This window comes from Lutra lutra, chromosome 9 (assembly GCF_902655055.1).
Source record: "Lutra lutra chromosome 9, mLutLut1.2, whole genome shotgun sequence".
Taxonomy (NCBI): Eukaryota; Metazoa; Chordata; class Mammalia; order Carnivora; family Mustelidae; genus Lutra; species Lutra lutra.
Genome location: NC_062286.1, coordinates 114,801,538 through 114,821,285, shown reverse-complemented (window position 1 = coordinate 114,821,285; position 19,748 = coordinate 114,801,538). Strand labels below are relative to the sequence as shown.

At 44.2% G+C, this 19,748-nt stretch overlaps 1 protein-coding gene and 1 pseudogene across 2 annotated transcripts in view; one reads left to right on the top strand and one right to left on the bottom strand.

Annotated features, from left to right (window-relative positions):
* The first annotated feature begins 3,463 nt into the window (after positions 1-3,463).
* Positions 3,464-19,748, top strand: part of PTPRA (protein tyrosine phosphatase receptor type A) — a 150,099-nt gene continuing 133,814 nt past the window's right edge. For both annotated transcript variants that reach the window (XM_047744412.1, XM_047744411.1), the window contains exon 1: positions 3,464-3,747. The gene's annotated coding sequence lies outside the window, so the exon portion shown is untranslated. The remainder of the gene's footprint in view (positions 3,748-19,748) is intronic.
* LOC125109875 (60S ribosomal protein L17-like) overlaps positions 4,567-19,748 on the bottom strand; it is a 38,589-nt pseudogene continuing 23,407 nt past the window's right edge.

Below are 19,748 nucleotides of genomic sequence, written 5' to 3'. Positions count from 1 at the left end.
TATCCACCTTATATTTGATGCACTTCAAACTAAGCCACAGTCCTTAATACACTTCCCTCTAAATACTTCAGAATTTCTTTTTCTTTTCTTTTCTTTTTTTTTTTTTAAAGATTTTATTTATTTGACAGAGAGAGAGATCACAAGAAGGCAGAGAGAGAGAGAAGGAAACAGGCTCCGGAGCAGGGAGCCCGATGCGGGACTCGATCCCAGGACTCTGGGATGATTACCTGAGCCGAAGGCTTTAACCCACTGAGCCACCCAGGCACCCAATACTTCAGAATTTCAGTGACTAAAACCTAGGACAAGGATTTTGGGAACCTTTCTTCTAGTTTAGGATAGCAATAGAAGCCCGGGAGTGAGATTCAGTCAAAGGCCTTCTCGAGATAAGGGGCCTTCAATCTTTTTTAGGTAAAAAGCTCCAGCAAAGGACCCTAGAAAGGAGAACAGCAGCCTGGAAAGGCACTTGGCTCTCATTTACTCCAATTTTCTCTCTTATTGCCTTGCTTTATTTTCATTACAGCATTTAGGAAATTTTCTTTTCCCTTGTTTGTTTATTGTCTGTCTCCCATCCAGAATGTAAATTCCTGAGAGCAGAGACCTTTTCTGTCTTATTCCCTGCCGCGTCCAGCACATGGTTTCTGCTCCGTATTTGTTGAGTGAGTGATTCATTGTTCCATTTACTGGGTGGAGAAGGGGGGCCCAGAGAGGGGAAGTGATTTACCTGATGAAACAGAGGAGTCCTTTACCCACATTGTCCAGCTCTTCTTCAGTCCAGTCCTTTTCTCATGAACCCTGGGATTCCTTGGGGCACCTGTGGCGTGGCTCACAATTGCGTGCCTGTAGGTATAAGCTCCAGTGAGCTGGACCTAAAGCAGGACCAGGAGCAGAGCTTCAGCCTCCCACATGGGTGCACCTGAGTATGGAAAGCCTCCCCTCCCTCTCTCAGTCCTCCTCTCTTATTCTGTGCTCTTTGAAGACAGCCCTTTGCCCTGTGGTGATGGGGCAAAAGCATGGAAACCCTAGGCATCAGGTGGGGTCGGGAGGCTGGGCACCTGTCCACAAGTGGGCAGATGAAGACGGGACTCTATTCTCTCCCATTGGAAATGGTCGATGTGGTAACCGAGCTGAACTCTCCTTCCCAGAGTCTCCAGGATGGGGTACCCAAGACCCTGCCTCTCCTAGGTCTACCTTACCCACACACCACAAATGCTCTGACCACAGTCCTGCTTTCTCATGAAGAGAAGGAACTTCATTTCCTGAGAATGGGTATCTTGCCAAGCTCTATGTGGTTATAATTCTCAGTCCAGAGGCTGGGAAGTTCTAGGAAGGGTGGCAGTGGGAGGTTCAGATCACCCAGCCAATGTCAGGGCTTGAACCCCAGGGCTCTCTGACTTGGAAAACCTGCAGTGTTTTCCCAAGTGTGGCCACATCAAGAGTGTGTGTGTGTGTGAGTGTGTGTGCGCGCGGGGGGGAGGAGGGAGGGAGGGTGTCCTTCAGATGATCTTGAGGGTGAACCCTTTTTATTTTATTATTATTTCTTAAGCAAACTCTACCCCTAGCATGGCGCTCAAACTCACCACCCTGAGATCAGGTGTCTTATGCTCTACCCACTGAGCCAGCCATGCCCCAACACTTTCTATTTTAATAGTTATGTTCATATATGTTAGAACATATAAGTAGCACATCAGACCTTTTTATGGTAATATAAATGAAACTATAAAGAAAGAAATCAACCAAAAGAAGCATACTAAGAGATAATAGGGCAGATGTAGAGAATGCAAAACTAAGCTGGTGGGGTTTGGTCTTAAGATGGCACTGCTACTCTTAGGTACCCAGGTACCTCCAGCACATACAGTCATTATTTTCCAGGGTTTCTAAATGCTTTGAATTCAGGCTTTTCCGTTTTACTTTCGGGGAGCAGACAGATTGAGTTGGGACTTCCTGGGAAACGTGTGGGAGCACCTGCCCTCATTGGCTGCCCTTGGGATCTAACAAGAGACTGGGCATGTGGCCTCTGGGCCTTTGGGCTAGAGCGTTTATCCGGCAGAGGCGTCTAGGGCTTGGCCATTTCGTGGCCCATCCGGTGCTGCTGAGACCAAGAGACAAGTCCAGCTACAGAAGGAACTTCCCTGTCTGGGAGAGGCTAGCCTGAGGGAGGCCCACCGCTGCCTGTATTTCCAGGCTTTGGCCCGGGTCAGCACGCACGCACTTATTCCACAAATGAGAAGGGAGAGTGCATAAACTGACCCCCCAACTGCAGGAGGTGATGGGCACTCGAAGTGACAGGGGCACCAACCCCGAGGAAATAGTTGCCGATGTGGGCTCTTTCTGCATCAAAATGTACCCCCCCCCCGCACCCCTTGTCACGAAGAAGAGTTGCCACCGGCCACAGACTTCCCCCTGGGCGCGACACCCACCGCAGGCGGCGCCGACTCCGTGTCTTGGATTAAGGGTCCCCCAGCAAGCTCTGCTTGCACACTGCTATGCAATCTATCTCCAACATGCACCCCCCAACCACTCGCCCTGAGCGGGGCCTGCAGCGTCCGAGGGACCTCGTGTGGGGGCCACAACCAGGAGAGTGTGTCACCCGCCATGCACCACGGCCATGTAACCGGTCTTCGGCAGTGGAGGCCCAAGTCCGGCAACTGCCTGACGGACCGACGCATAGCTTTGGGGCACCACACGTGGAGCAGGGAGCCCTGGGGAAGAAGTCCGCGCGCAACCCCGACCCCGGGGACGGGACGCATCTCAGGTCCTCTCCGCTCTTTGAACCTCCCCTCCTCCGTGTCCTATAGCAAATAATACCCCCACCGCAGAGAACCGTGTGTCGTATTTCTGCTCGGCTCTGTGGCCAGTCAGGCCCCGGTACGCGCGTCTTGAAAGCAGGAGAGATTTCCCTGGGGCTTGGGTGGGGATGGCGTGAGCTGACTTGATGTAAGACGACACCCACGGCGCCAAGTCCATTCTAGGGACTTAGCAGGTCCCTCTCCCCAAGAGAGCCTACGTCCTTTGAATACCTTGCAGCAATTGGGGGGCGGGGAGTCGGAATGGAATACATTTGGAGAGAGGGGTGGAAAGGCAGCTTTTGAGTTCCAGGCCGTCCTGGTCTCTGGACATGGGTGTAATTTGTATTTGGCCTCAGCTTCCTCATCTGTAAACTGGGAAGAAGGCCTACGTCCAGGAGGCTGGGACTTTAGAGAGGCGGACGGCGGTGGTGTACGGGTGGTCAGTGCACCCGGGGTCCGGCTTCCCCAAGGTTCCCATGGCTGCGGGGCGCAAGCACACCTTCCAGGCGGCGCAGGAGTCAACGAGACGGTGAAACCCGGTTCCGCCGCCCACGCGAGCGTGCAAGGGCGAGCTCGGAGGCGCGCAAGGGCGGGGCCCGCGAGGGCCAGGATACGCCCGTTCGGTGTGGGCCAACCAGCGCCCGTCTCTGAACGGCCAATGAGGACGCACCTTACAGCCAAGGCCGGGTCCGGAGCGAGGCTGCGGCGAGTGCGGCGCTGACAGAGAGGCGCGCGCCAGCCCCTCAGAACCCGGGCCGCGGCCGCCATCACCGCCTCCCGCCCAGTCGCCCCTCAGCCGCTTCCCCTCGCCATGGAGGCGAGGCCGCCGCCGCCGCCGCGGAGCTCCGAGCCGCGGGCCGGGCGGCGGCCCTGAGGGCTTGTGGCGGGCCGAGACGCCGCCGCGGAGTCGAGGCGGAGTCGCCGTCCTCGTTCCCAGCGGTCCCGCCCAGCGCCGGACTCGGTGAGTGCTCGTGGCCGCCGCCGCCGCCCCGGTGGGCTCCGTAAGGGGGGGACGGCTCCCGAGCGCGAGTGGCAGGGGTCGCCGGCCGGAGCCCCAGGCCGTCTTTTCCGGGCACAACCCATCAGGCGGCTCCAGTCCGACCCCGCGTCCTTGCGCTGTCCTTAGGGGGTGGGGGGATCCCCGGAAACGTGCCGGACAGGGCGCCGACCCCTCTCGACCGCCTGGGAACTTTGCGGGCGTCCTCCTGGGGTCAGGGCAGGCCACTGCCATAGTTCATTCTGCAAGAAGAAACTTGGAACAGTGAGAACAGAATTTGCTCAGGTCCGTTTAATGGGAAGAAAGAGGGAAACTCCTGGCATGAGAAAAATTTGTTCTTGTAGAGACCAACTTTTCTTTCCCTTAACCCCCCCTGGCCTCTGTCCCAGGCCCCTCTCTTTTCCGCCCACTCCCAACTGTCGAGGTTGCTTAAGAAGGCAAATAGGGGCTCACAGCTGCCCAGAATTCAAAATGAGCCAGTTGGGAATGCAGAGCCCCTTCCTTTTCACTTTTGGTAAATAAAATAAAGAATATTGTTTTTTGGAAAATCCGTTACTAATTGTATTTCCTGAAGATATAAATAGTAATGGCAGAGTTGAGGGTTTTGCTGTGTTTTTTTGTTTGCTTGGTTGGGTTTTTTTGTTGTTGTTGTTGTTTTTGTTTTTTTGAGATCAGTGATGATGTTTGTAAGACTGGAAAAGAGGAATGTTCAAAACCTCCCCAGGCGAGGTAAATGCCTTCAGAAACCTTTACCCAGGATGGGAATTCCTGCTCTAGAACCAGTCACATCTCCCAGGAGATGTGTTCATTTGCCACCTGCTTGCTGTTAAAGCAGTCTAGAACCAGAAGATGGTGGGCGAGGAGAGAACTGAGGGTGGAAGATGGGCGAACATCTTCTTGCCTGGCCACTCCTTCAAGAAACACAGATTTGATGGTGTCACTTGTTTACTTAAAAACTGCTCGCTCTCCTTTTCCCGTGGGATGAATGAAGCCCAGAATGTCTTATCAAGTCATACAAGGCCCTGGATGGTCTTGCCTCAATTTACTCTTAGCTCAGTCCTTCGATTCTCCTTTCCCTCATCCCCAGCCATTCCGAGCTGTTCGCCTCTTCACATGTTTGGATGCCTTTGCTTGTGTGATCCTCTTTCCTCCCCCACCCTTATCGGCCAAGCTCTACCTCTCTTTAAAGAGCTTCTGATCTGGGAAGATTCTTGAGGCCAGGAGCCGTGTCTTATTTACCTTTCCATCTCCATGCTAAGAGGATTCTTCCTCTCTGTTGTCTTTTAAGTCCTATCCCATCTCTTCCCGTGTATGTCTCTTCTCTGTTTACTTCAAGGTACCCACTTGCTGAGATAATCTTTTCTTGAGTGTTTCCTGAAGGCCTGCTTAGAGTCTTTGGCACATCTTGGACATTTAGTATCTCAGATTACCCATCTCCCCGTGTCCATTTCGCCCAGTCCCTGTAAGTAGTCAGCAGGCAGGAACTGACAGGTCTCCTATTATGATGGTCTCCAGTCCACTTGACTGTCTCTGAAAGCCTCAAAGCCCCATGATCTCTTTTCACCTCTCTGCCTACCCCAAGTGGCCTGGCTAATATATGCATTCTAAGGCATGTGGGATCCAGGAGGTTGTTCACTGGGTACCTTTTAGCCCCTTGTTTACCATCTGGATGAAATTCAGAACAAGAAAAGCCAATCATCTGATTTATGTAAAGGTGTTCATGTGCCTTCTATTTGCCAGGCGAAGGGCTTGGGATACAAAATAAAAGCAAGGATTCTTTACCTTTTAGGAGCTCACAGTCTTATGCAGGACAGGTAGATACAAATACCTCACAAGTGCTGTGAGAATGTAATAATGATAATAACTATTGTCTTTTATTTGCCTTGTGAGAGACTGTGTAATAAATTCATTCCATGAATTACCTCATTAATCCTTTCAGCCATCAAGTAGGGGCTTTTTCTTATTTGACAAGGGTGGAAACTGAGGCCATATAGGGGACACATAAGGGAATAGTCAGGATTTGAATCTTGGCAGTGTAGTTCCAGAACATGTCAGGCTGTATAGAGAGCATTCCTTTCCTGGGAGGGGGCCTTTGGGTCATAGAGTTTGGTGTGGTAGACAGGGTATGGGAAAGAAGGAGCAGCACATGAGGTCGTGGAGGTGGAAGGAGTCCATTGTCCCTGGGGAACAGGGAGAGGTTAAAACAACTGGGTTGGGTAGAGAGAAGGGTGGGAGATGAGATTAGGGTGAGCTTGCAGGACTGTATGTACTGTTTTTGAGTTTGGGCAGTGGAGAACCACTGGAGGATTTTAAAGACTGTCAGGGACCGTGGGCTGGCTAGGCTTTCAAAGGGTCATTTAGGGAAGTGTGGGGCCAGAAGCCGATGCCCCTGCAATTTGGAGGCATTGCTCAGGTGCCACTTAGGTGTAATCGTAGTGTCTTAGACTCAGATGGAGGCCTAGAGAGAATCCTCAGTTTCAGGAAAAGATAAATACATGTGAGAAAACACTCCAGCAGAAAAGAAGAGAAGAAAAAAAAAAAAAAAAGAAAAAACGCTCCAGCAGTATAAAAGGGAACATAGGAAAATAAATCTCCTTCCTACCCTGAGCTTTCCAGAGATGACTGGAGTTTCCAGTTTCTGTGGCATTACATAGACACTGTTTTATAAACATGTGTCTACCTATCCATATTCCTCCCCGCCATGGTACATACCAGTCACACCTTTTTCCTTTTTAACGTATTCAGGAAATCATTCCATGTTAGTAGATATAAAGCTGTTCATTCTTTCTGTTGACATTTTTTACTTTTTTCATTGTGTGGTTGCACCATAATTTGTAAGTAGTCTTCAGGTTAAACCACATTTAAGTTTCCAGGTTTTTCTTTTTCTTTCTTTTTTTTTTTTTTTTAAAGATTTTATTTATTTATTTGACAGAGAGATCACAAGTAGGCAGAGAGGCAGGCAGAGAGAGAGGAGGAAGCAGGCTCCCTGCCGAGCAGAGAGCCCGATGCGGGGCTGGATCCCAGGACTCTGAGATCACGACCTGAGCCGAAGGCAGCGGCTTAACCCACTGAGCCACCCAGGCGCCCCTCCAGGTTTTTCTATTAAAGTGTTACAGTGGATCTTTTTGTACATAGTACTTTGTAAGGAGCTCATGTGTAAAGTTATCTGAACAGTGTATTTCTAGAAGTGGAATTACTGGGTTAAAGGATGTATGTGCATTTAAAATTTTTAGACATATAGCCAAATCCCCACCCTTTCAGGGTGTTTGTACTAACTTAAATCATTTTCCTCCCAGAAAGTGTGAATCGGACTCAGTGGATCTTCATCAGAGTGTACATCACGATTGCCTGGATGCTTTTCCAGATACCATATGCCTACTTTTCCCTCACCTAATCTCCCTTATGGTTTTTACATTTCTCTCAGTTACAGAGAGACATTGAGGTTCAGAAGGATAAGTGACTTGTGTGACTTGTTAAAGTGGGTGGTGGTTGTTTTTTAAGCAGTTCTGATATTTGTATTTGCCCAGAACCTTTCATTGGAGGCACTCAGTCGATTTGTAAACATTGTTGCATTATTTTTCTCCACCTTCATGTGGAAAAAGTGAGATGCAGGTGAAGTTTGAATTTGAGTTACAAGCAGGAAGTTGACCAAATACAGATCTTGTCTTTTTACTTTTAGTGCAGTAACTAATAAATGTTCCCAAATACCAGAGCTGAAGAAATTTCTTTTTTGTGAGTCTGAGTACAACAAAAACAGCACTGTATAACACTAACTTAATAAAACTCAACAGCAAACCCATAAATAACCCAACATTAAAATTTGTTTTATTTTTACTTATTTTGTAAAAAGATTTATTTATGTATTTATGTATTTATGTATTTATTCATTTATGTATGCATGTATGTATTTATTTATTTATGTATGCATGCATGTATGTATGTGTGTATGTATTCATTCATTCATTCATTCATTTATGAGAAAGACTACAAGCACATGAGCCGGAGGGGCAGAGGGAGAGAGAATCTCAAGCAGACTCCATGTTGAGTGTGGAGTCTGACCTGGGGCTCGATTTCATGACCCTGAAATCATGACCTGAGCCAAAACCAAGAGTCAGATGCTTAACCAATGGGGCCACCCAAGTGCCCCAGAATTTGTTTTACTATATTTTCTATAAGGACACCAGACTGGCTCATTCAGTAGAACATGCAGTTCTTGATCTTGGGGTCATGAGTTCAAGCCCCATGTTGGGTATAGAGTTTACTGAAAATAAAATATATATGTCTATATGTATTCTTTTTTTTTTTTAAAGATTTTATTTATTTGTCAGAGAGAGGGAGAGAGAGCAAGCACAGGCAGACAGAATGGCAGGCAGAGGCAGAGGGAGAAGCAGGCTCCCTGATGAGCAAGGAGCCCGATGTGGGACTCGATCCCAGGATGCTGGGATCATGACCCGAGCCAAAGGCAGCTGCTTAACCAACTGAGCCACCCAGGCGTCCCTGTCTATATGTATTCTTTATAGAAAAGAGAATTTACTAAATGTAAAACCTTATTTGCTTTTTTTTAAGTTTTAATTCCAGTTGACATTCAGTGTTATATTAGTTTCAGGTGTACAGTATAATGATCAACACTTGCATACATCGCTTGGTGCCCTCACAGGTGCACCCCTTAATCCATATCACCTATTTAGCTTGTACTCCTGCCCAAACTATATTTATTTATTTTTAAGTAGGCTCCACATCCAAGATGGAGCTTGAACTCACAGACCTTGAGATTGAGCATTACATGCTCTACCGACACAGCCAGCCAGGTGCTCCTATCTTTACTTTAAATTCACATCAGTTTGTGTCAGTATGCAGGCATAGCTTTTTTTTTTTTATATCTGTAATCAGTACATATGAAATATGATTGTTGTATTCTTAATAGCATAAAATGTTTTGTATTTACTCATTTATGTATCTAATTTAAATCACAGAATGGTAATCTGTGCATTGATAACTAGTTTGTACAATATTTTAAATTTTTTCCTTTATTTTATCCTTTTTACTATCTTACTTTTTTCTTAAGATTTATATATTTGAGAGTGAGCATGTTCTGGCATGAGCAGGGAGGGGAAAAGGGGCAGAGGGAAAGGGAGAGAGATAATCTTAAGCAGCCTCCATGCCCAGCATGTTAGTCTGACCCAGGACTTGATCCCCCTGAACCAGGGCTCAATCCCTCAACCCGTGAGGTCATGATCTGAGCTGAAACCAAGAGTCAGGCGCTTCTGACTGACCCACCCAGGTGCCCTCCTCACCCTGAATAAAATCTTAAAAAAAAAAAAAAAAAAAAAAGGTACTGAGGTACCAGGGTTGGGGGATCGAGTCCTGTGTCAGGCTCCCATGCTGGGCGTGAAGGCTGCTTAAGATTCTCTCCCGCTGTACACCCACCTCCCCTAACCCCATGCCTTAAAAAAAGAAATAAACTTTTAAAAAAAGATTGTATTTTTAAGTAATCTCTACACCCACTGTGGGGCTTGAACTCAGAACCCTGAGATCAAGCAAGGCTCTACTGACTGAGCTAGCTAGTTGTACCATGAATGGTACTTTTAAGCACCCTTGCTTAAATACTTCTTATGGAATATTTTCTTGGACTCGCCCCTAAAATGGGTTCACTGAGTCAGATTACACTTTGGTGCCAAATTGCTATCTGGAAAGGTTTGAACTAAATTATAACACCATCAACAATTTATGTGGCCCTGTTTCTGGACAGTTCAGGTCAATACTGTTACAAACACAACCTAATATTTGATTTTATTAATTCACCCGTAATATAATGGTACTTTGAATTAGGTTTAATTTGTAGTATCCAAGAATTATGTATCTAAAGGCAACTTGTTTTTTTTTTTTTTTAAAGATTTTATTTATTTATTTGAGAGAGAGACAGTGAGAGAGAGCATGAGCGAGGAGAAGGTCAGAGGGAGAAGCAGACTCCCCGTGGAGCTGGGAGCCCGATGCGGGACTCGATCCCAGGACTCCGGGATCATGACCTGAGCCAAAGGCAGTCGTCCAACCAACTGAGCCACCCAGGCGTCCCTAAAGGCAACTTGTTTTTGAAGAAAGACATGTTTAATAGGTCAGAAATGTTGTGGAAATTTAGAATAAGATCATATTGATATGAAACACAAGATTAGATGCTCTTCATCTGAAAATAGTAGACATTGTGCCAGGAGCTGGGGGTATCCCAGAGTAACATGGATGTGATGTTTTGTCCTTTATCCACTTGTGGGCTAATGCCAGAGAGGTTCAATATTAGACAATACTTCTGAAGGCCCTGAGCTGGGAGGGGGTTTGGTACCTTAGGTCATTGTTTCTCTAATTTGAATGTTCACATGAACCATCTGGAGACTTTGTTAAAATGCCAAGTCCAGATTCGGTATGTCTGGGCTGGGACCTGGGATTCTTTATTACTGACCAGTTCCCTGATGGATCACATTTGGAATAACAAGGCCCAGTTGAGACCGTGGTGAGTAAGAAGAGTAGTTCTTCACACTGGCTGCACTTTAGATTCAGCTGGAGAACTTAAAAAATCAGGGATGTAAATACTCTACCCCCAGGTATTTTGATTTAATTTTTCTAGGATGGGACCTAAGAATGTATAAATATTTTTAAGTCCCCAGGTGTTTCTTATATGCATCCAGGGTTGGAGAACCACTGGACTAGAGAGAGGCAGGAGCCAGAGTTGAGGGCCCTATATAACATGCAGGGATTTTGGACTTTATCCTAAAGGCAGAGCTAAGCCATTACAGGATGGTAAGGAGGAGAGTGAATTGATCTGTTCACTTGCAGTTGTAAGAAGTTCACTGTGCCTGAAATCTAGAGTGGTAGTTTTCAAAGTGAGGTCGATAAGATGACTCACTGGGATGCTGGGAGACATTTTAGTGGTAAAACATTAAATTTAGAGATTGTCACTGGCATCTTCTTGGGTCTGTAAGTCAGTGTTACTATGTTATCTATAGAATTTTGGGTGTCCTGAAGGAAGAGATGGGAGTTCTGCAGTGAGCAAGCACAGCCATAATCATACTTTTCCTTTCCATGTATTGCAACTTTGGTAACAGCTTATATTACCTAGGGTTTTTTGTTTTGTTTTGTTTTGTTTTGTTAAACTAACTTTCACAAAATGGACAAGTGGCTTAAAACAATTTCTGCCAAGAAACCAGTGACTGAAGAACATCCTAATAATGCAAGCAGAAACAATGGTGGAGCTGAGCCTTGTTCAACTCCTGTTACAAACTGTTGCTGAGCTATTAAATCAGTTTAAATAATTCTGCTTTTATTACATTAGAAAGTATCAGGAAGCTTATTTGAAACGTGCATTCACATCCTCTGTTGTTAATAGGTATCTTATTTTAAGAGTATGTAGAACCTCGTGATATAAAATAATAAAAAACAAGGCTGTCATTAGTACCAGGACATTTGAAAACTAAGTGTATGGAGCGTAAAGTGAACATCTGCATTTTTCTCTGTCCAGTGATGTTTAAAGTCATAGGCTATTCAGTCATATGCTGTACAGTACAAACCTCGTGATTAAAGTATGTATTTTGAGCTTTTTTGCTCTGATGAAAGACAGAAAGGCACATATCATTGACAGGTTCTTCCTGTTGCACCCATCCCCTAAAAGGCTTGCTTTAAGAAAGACTACAAAACAATGTCAAGAAGGCAAAATGCATTCCTCTTTTTCAGCAAATACTCTTCTATGATGAATAGAAAATATTGCTGAAGAGTTGAACAATATTGGGACAAATTTTGCAGTGTGGGAGTTTGCTATATACATAGTTATAAAAGTATAGAAGCTCCTATCATGTCTTAGTATTTGCTAGATTTTCTTTTAATAACTAAATCCCCCCCAAATTATATCTTTTGTGAGCTACTGGAGGAAGGTGGTACTGGAGAAGACATATTCTTAATACTAAATGACTGCCTTAATAACATTGCTATGTGGAATTATTGTCTAAAGATTTTATTTATTTATTTGACAGAGATCACAAGTAGGCATAGAGGCAGGCAGAGAGAGGAGGAAGCAGGCTCCCTGCTGAGCAGAAAGCCCAATGTGGGGCTCCATCCCAGGACCTTGAGATCGTGACCTGAGCCGAAGGCAGAGGCTTAACCCACTGAGCCACCCAGGCGCCCCTGCATTTTTCTTTTCCAAAAATTGGACTTTTTCTGTGTGTGCTACTTGGCAAATATTATTTGAAAAATTAATATCCTTAATCTGTCTCTTGAAGTAAAGTTGTTATTTTAACAGTGACTGAAAAGTAACCCTTTTTTTTCTTATAAAGAAATGTGGTATGCAATAGCCTTTTCCTTGTAATTAAAAAGATAGCTTTATTGAAATATAATTGACACACCATAAATTCACCGTTTTAGGGGCACCTGCGTGGCTCAATTGGTTAAGTGTCCAGTTGGTTAAGTGACTCTTTTGGCTCAGGTCATGACCTCAGGGTCATGAGATTGAGCCCTCCCCCCCCCCCCCCCCCGCCAACTTGTGTGAGTGCACTCGCTCTTTCTCTGTCTCACTCAAATGAATAAATCTGTAATTCACCCCTTGAAAATGTACAGTTCAGTGGTTTATAGTATATTCTTTTTTTTTTCAAGATTTTGTTTATTTATTTGACAGAGATTACAAGTAGGCAGAGAGGCAGTCAGAGGAGGTAGCAGGCTCCCCGCTGAGCAGAGAGCCCGATATGGGGCTCGATCCCAGGACCCTGGGATCATGACCCGAACCGAAGGCAGAGGCTTTAACCCACTGAGCCATCCAGGCACCCCTATAGTATATTCTTGAAGTTGTGCAGTCATCACCACCATCTAATTTCAGAACATTTTCATTATCCCGAGAAGAAATTCTGTACCCTTTAGCTTCGTTCCCCATTCAACCCTTCCCCTAGTCTCGACAATCAGTTCTTTCTGTCTCTATGGATGTGCCTGTTCTGGACATGTCATATAAATGGAATTCTACAGTATGTGGCATTTACTTAGCATACTGGTTGTGGGGTTCATCCATATTGTGGCCTGTATCAGTACTTCATTGCTTTTTGTAGCTTAATAATGTTCCATTTTATGAATATACCAATTTTGTTATCCACTAATCAGTGAACATTTGGGTTGTTTCCACTTTTTGCCTATTATGATAGTGCTGTCCTGAACATGTACAAGTTTCCACGTGGACATGTTTTTGTTTCTCTTGGGTCTATCCCTAGGAGTGGGATTGCTGGGTTAAACGATAGTAACTGTTTAATTTGTAGAGGAGCTGCCAAAACTGTTGTCTAAAGCAGCTGCACCATTTTACAGTTACCAGCAACAAAGCACAAAGGTTCCAGTTTCTCCATATCATCAGCAACACTTGTTAACTCTTTTAGTAGGCTCTACATCCAACGTGGGGCTGGAACTCACAATTCCAAGATCAAGAGTTGGGCACTCCACCATCTGAGCCAGCCAAGTGTCGCTTCTGTCTTTTTCATTATAGCTGTCTTAGTGGGTGTGAAGTGGTATCTCATTGTGGTTTTGATTTGCATTTCCCTGATGACTCATGATCTCATTGTTATTTTGTTATTTATATTTGTTATTATATTGTTATTATTTGTTATTTATACCTATAAAAACTCTTGTAATTTCACACATGAAAAACTTGGAAACATAAATTTGTTACCTGATAAAAATCTCCAGATGTATTTCTACAGAAATTCCGAGTGACCTAATGAAATAAAGGACCCAGACATTGATCATCAGTGGTTGTTAAAGCTATTAGGGAACTCTAATAATTGAAGGATCAGACTGGCAATCTTATCAATTATGTTATCAACAAAGTGGATACAACTAAACCTTAAAACCTTATATTCCTTTAGTGTGGTAAGATAGGAAGAAATACACCACCCTTCATGAAATAACTCTCTCCCCTATAAAATCGAACCTGACTCTTAATTTAACTTCTGTGTCTAACTGTGAGTTACAGAATGTAATTAGAAAATCGTAATGGGAGAAAATCTACAGAAGAACCAACCCAGTTACTTCAAATAAATGCAAAAAAAAAAAAAGTAATAAAAAAAGGAGGAATTATTACATGGTAGAAAAGACTAGAGACTTATTCACTCAGTGTAATTAATATGCAGGCCTTGTTTAGGTCCTGGTTTGCGGGGAAGTGGGGATGGAGAATGGGGAGGGGGGATAGGTGGATGAGTATGATTTTTTTTTTTGAGATTTATTTATTTTAGAGAGAGAGTGTGTGTGCACCTGAGCACACAAGAGGAAGGAGAGAGAATCTCAGGGAGGCTCCATGATACACAGAGCTTGATGAAGGGCTCTATTTCATGACCCTGAGATCATGACCCAAGCCGAAACCAAGAGTCAGATGCTTAACCGATTGCACCACTCAGGCAGCCTAGGTAGATAAATATGATTTAAGCAATAGAAATGTTAATCAGTTTCCAGAACCCAGGCTTTTTAGGAGAGAAGATTATTAATGAACTGAGTTTCTGTGTGTGGGAAGAACTTGAAACCTGGTTGTTCTGAATTGGTGTGAGGAGTTCTCCACATTGATTGACAAATAGCTTAACCAGCAATTAGCTTTCAAACATTGGTTGACTGGTGGCTTAATATAATACTGTAAATACATTAATACCACCCATTAATAAAGAGAATGTCTTCCATTGATGTATCAGCACTACTGTTACCAGAGCAATGTGGAATAGTTCCAGGACTTCAGCTGTTCTAAAAGGAACTGGGGGAGGGGTGGCAGAGCTTTTACAGGGGTGCTTCTGTTCTCTTGGTGGTCCTTTCCATGTCTCCAGTGATGTGAATGCTCTACCACCTTTCAGGGAGTGAGGCCAGTCCCTGATTCAGTGCCTCTGCCTGCTTTCTTTGTGCGACGACTGCTCTCCACTGCTCCTAACTGCCCGTCAAAACCTGCTTCTATGTTAACAGAGGCTAAATTCGCAGTGACTTCCAGCTGGTGTTTCTCTCTTTTCTCAGTCTGGGGTGCTAGCCTGCCCACGGTTTTGCTACTAGTTGATAGAAGTCAAAGAAGATTCTTTTTCTTCTTGTAGTTCATACCCAGTTAGCAATAGTGCTGTTGGCAGCAGTTGTGAACCTCTAAGGCAGTGATTTTCAATAGTGGCTGTCTATGGTGGAGAGGAGGCAAGTTTGAAAAAAGAAAAACCCTGGTTTTATATTTTTCAGTCAGTGTATTTTTAAGTTTGGCTTCATTTAAAATCTTGTATGCATTTGAATAATTAATACATGTTAAAATATTCCAGTATTTTATTGTGTTAAAAGTATACAATAAAAGGTAACGCTTCCCCATCTTCCAAGTTCCCCTTTCCAGAGGCATCCCCAAGTACTATGAAACTTGTGAAACCCTCCAGAAATAGTACACACCCATAAAATGTTTTTTTTTTTAAGATTTATGTATTTATTTTATTTTATTATTATTTTTAAAGATTTTATTTATTTATTTGAGAGAGAATGAGTGAGAGAGAGCATGAGAGAAGAGAAGGTCAGAGGGAGAAGCAGACTCCCCAAGGATCTGGAAGCCCGATGCGGGACGAGATCCTGCAAGTCTGCGGTCATGACCTGAGCCAAAGGCAGTCGCTCAACCAACTGAGCCACGCAGGCACCCTTATGTATTTATTTTAGAGAGAGAGTGTGCATGCCAGTATGGAGGTGAGGAGGGAGAGAGAGAATCCTTAAGCATACTCCCCACTGATCTTGGAGCCCGACATTGGGTTTGATCCTGGGACCCTGAGATCATCACCAGAACTGAAATCAAGGGTTAGACACTTAACCAACTGAGCCACTCAGGTGCCCCCCCCCCTTTTCTTTTTAAAGATTTAATTCTTTGAGAGAGGGTGAGAGAAAGAAAGCGCATGAACAGGGGGAAGGACAGAGGGAGGGGGAAAGAATCATTTTTATAAAAAAGTAGATTTTATTTATTTGCCAAAGAGAGAAAGCACAAGCAGGGGAAGTGACAGGCAGAGGGAGAAGCAGGCTCACTGCTGAGTAAGGAGCCTGACACTGGACCTGATCCCAGGATGTTGGGATCATGACCCAAGCCAAAGGCAGGAGCCCAACCAACTGAGCCACCCAGGTGTGGAAAGAATCTTAAGCAGACTCCACACTGAGTGACAAGCTGTCTTGGTGCCTGCTCTCATGACCCTGAGATCATGACCTGAGCTGAAACTGAATTCTATGCTTAACTGACTGAGCCACCCAGGTGTTACCCCCACCCCCATACATTGTTATTAAGTTTGACAATTCAGCTAACATTAAAGGAGAGTATGAGCATTTTATGTTCCTGAAAAGGGTGTTAGATCAGATTGGGACGTGCTTTTCTTATCTTTGGGTAAGGGGTGGTGGGGGTTATGTGGAGTTCAGTTGTTTCTCCAGTGTTATGGGAGAGATTGTTTAAATAATAATTATTCACTTGCACTTAGTTTTCGAAGGTTCTGTTTTGAAGGCTGTTGTAGAGCAAGTAGTAGTTAACAGCAACTCACTTACCTGTTTTTTAACATCTGAGTGGGGCTTTTGTACACAGAAAGGACTACTTAAAATTACTTGGGTTTAAAGTAATATTCAATTTATTTAAGTGCCAAATTAAAAATTTAGTTTTCCTTTAGTCTTGTTATTGTACTTTTAAGCATTATAATTTTTTAAAAAATTTTTACTTATTTGAGAGAGAAAGGGCCTAGGGAGGAGGACAAGCAAACTCCCCACTGAGCTGGGAGGCTCCATCCAGGGCTCCATCCCAGGACCTCGAGATTATGACTTGAGCTGAAGTCAGACGCTTAACCTACTGAGCCACCCAGGTACCCCATAAGCATTGTAATTTTTGTATAGAAATAAGAGCAATAACTTGTACTCACTATTTAATTAATGTTAATTCAAGCTTAACAGATTAAATTCCTCCATATTCCTTTGTTAGTAAATTAAATTTCCTTAGATGTTTAAAATACATTTATACATTCAGTCTGTCAAGCACAACTAGGCCTTGATAGTTCAGAGTTACCATCTTTTTTTTTTAAAGTTTTTTTTTTTTAAGATTTTATTTATTTATTTGACAGACAGAGATCACAAGTAGGCAGAGAGGCAGGCAGAGAGAGAGAGGAGGAAACAGGCTCCCTGCTGAGCAGAAAGCCCGATGTGGGGCTCGATCCCAGGATTCTGGAATCATGACCTGAGCCGAAGGCAGAGGCTTTAACCTACTGAGCCACCCAGGCGCCCAGCAGAGTTACCATCTTAACAACCAGAATCTCCTTAAGCACTTGAGCAGTACTGAGAAATTAAACTTACAAATTTAGTAAAGCAGACTCTCTTAAGACTTCCAGTGCTTGGGGTGCCTGGGTGGCTCAGTTGGTTAAGTCTCTGCCTTCGGCTCGGGTCATGATCTCAGGGTCCTGGGATTGAGCCGCACATCGGGCTCTCTGCTCAGCGGGGAGCCTGCTTCCCCCCATTTCTCTCTGCCTGCCTCTCTGCCTACTTGTGATCTCAGTCAAATACGTAAATAAAATCTTAAAAAAAAAAATGACTTCCATTGCTTGGGGTGCCTGGGTGGCTTAGTTGGTTAAGTGGCTGACTTCTGCTCAGGTCATGATCCTGCATCGGGCTCCCTGCTCAGTGGAGAGCCTGCTTCTCCCTCTCCCTCTGCCTGCCTCTCTGCCTAGTGGTGCTCTATCTCTCTGTCAAATAAATAAATAAAATCTTAAAAAAAAAAAATGACCTCTAGTGATTTTCATTAGCTGAATTGGAATTACCCACATGTAAGAACCACATATCCTAACTTAACCAAAAGTATTAGTCCTGTGTGTTTGATACACCTCTTCTTGTTATTCATATCTTTTTCTTCCAGAGTTGTAATGTCATTTACCCAATAAAGGAGGAAATGGGAAAATGTAGAAGGGATGGGAGAGGGAAGAGAGAGGGAAAAGAACTGCATAAATGTTAACTGTACATTTATTCTCTGAATTATCTTTCCAGGAGTTCTGTGACACAGTGTCCTGGTTTTTCTTTACCTCTCTTGCCACTCCTCAGTTACCTTAGGCCCCCTTTTCTCTGATCACTCTTGGACTTCTAAGTATTTCCACCATCAGCCTTTTGTGTTTCATCCTACGTAACCTTCCTGGAGGCATATACCTATGCCCCTGGTTTCAGCTTCCAGCTCCTTGCTAATTAGGAGAAAATTTGTCCTCTGCACAGACTGGATGATAACCAACAACCTACTACTAGTCATCTCCATTGGGCTGTTTCCTAGGCACCAGCAGGCTCAGAACTGCCCCCATCTTCCCTTTGAATGTGTTATTTTTATATTTTCTATTTTGATGAGTGGCACAGCCTGTAGCCCAGACCAGAAACTTGGATGATGATGTTCATCCAGTTAGTGATGGATTCCTGTTGTACCTTCAGTACTCCTCAAATTTGCCCAATGTCCTCCATCCCTTTTGTCCTTAGTCAGGTTTTTTTCTCGCTTAGATGACTGCTTCAGGTTCACTAGCTGTCTACTCATTATTACTTCCTCGTTCCAGGTCATTTAATACATTGCTGCGAAGGGTACTCGTTTTGACTTCTTATCTAATCACAGCACTCTCCAGATTAAAACCCTCTGGGTAAGATCCAAACTCCTTATCAGACCAAGCTTTTGCAGTTCAACCCCTCTTCCCCTTTTAATCTTACTTTTTCCTGTGCCCACTGTGCTAAACTCCTTCATATCCTCTGCCTTCGGCTGGACTAACCATCTCCCTCTTTTATTATAACTCTTTATAGGAGGACCCACTTCCTCTAGTGAGCATTACATTACAGTCTGCCCGACTCTCATCTAGGTGTAAATCCTATGCTTCTTTCTGTTGAGTCATTTACCATGTTACGGGACAATCTATACATTTATATACATTTATATTGTATAATAATCCACATATTAGCATTAATTAGATTAATGTTCTTAGAACAATGTTGGTGGTTCAAAATGTGTAGGAATTTGTGCCCTCACCTTGAGTTTGGCAGCAAGTGAATTCACTTAACCTCTTCACTAAGCCTAACCTTGCTCAGCATCTAAACCTGTCTTTATATTATTTCCTGCTTTTTCCTTTATTATTTCATCTTTTCATTTTGTAGGTTTTATTTTCTGATTCTAAAACTGGAAAATAGTATTTTTTTTTTTTTTTAAAGATTCTACCTATTTATTTGACAGACTGAGATCACAAGTAGGCAGAGAGGCAGGCGGGGGGGGGGGCAGGCTCTCTGCTGAGCAGAGAGTCCGATGATGCCGGGGCTCAATTCCAGGACCCTGGGATCATGACCTGAGCCAAAGGCAGAGGCTTTAACCCACTGAGCCACCCAGGTGCCCTGAAAACTCAGAAGGTTTTTGAGTTGCTCCCCCCCCCCCCCCGCATCCCTGTTATCTTTGGCATTTAGTCAGGGGATGCAAACTCGGATATGTTTTTGGAAGCCAGGCATGCGATGTGTATGAGAGAAGTAGATACACTGGGTCGTGTACCACACTAGAGGTTCCATTGCCTATCTAAAGCGGTTCACATTCAATTTTTTTTTAACACGCTGTGCTACTAGTTTGTGACTGTCACTCTAACTGCCAAAGAGGGTACGTATATGATTCAGTTTATCTTTCTCCTTGAAGTTGAATTCATTAAACAAAACCAACCATACTATTATTTATTCTTCTAGGCCTAGCTGGTGTTATCATCTACTTAGTGAAGTTTCCTGAATTCACCCAGAGATTATATTTCTCTTCTTTTATGATTGGGTGTAACAGCTGTACTATTTTTTATTTTTAAAGATTTTATTTATTCATTTGATAGAGAGCACAGGAGGAGAGTGAGAGGGAGAAGCAGACTCCCTTCCAAGCAGGGAGCCCAACATGGGGCTGAACCCAGGACCCTGGGATCACGACCTGAGCTGGAGGCAGACGTCCAACTAACAGAGCCACTCAG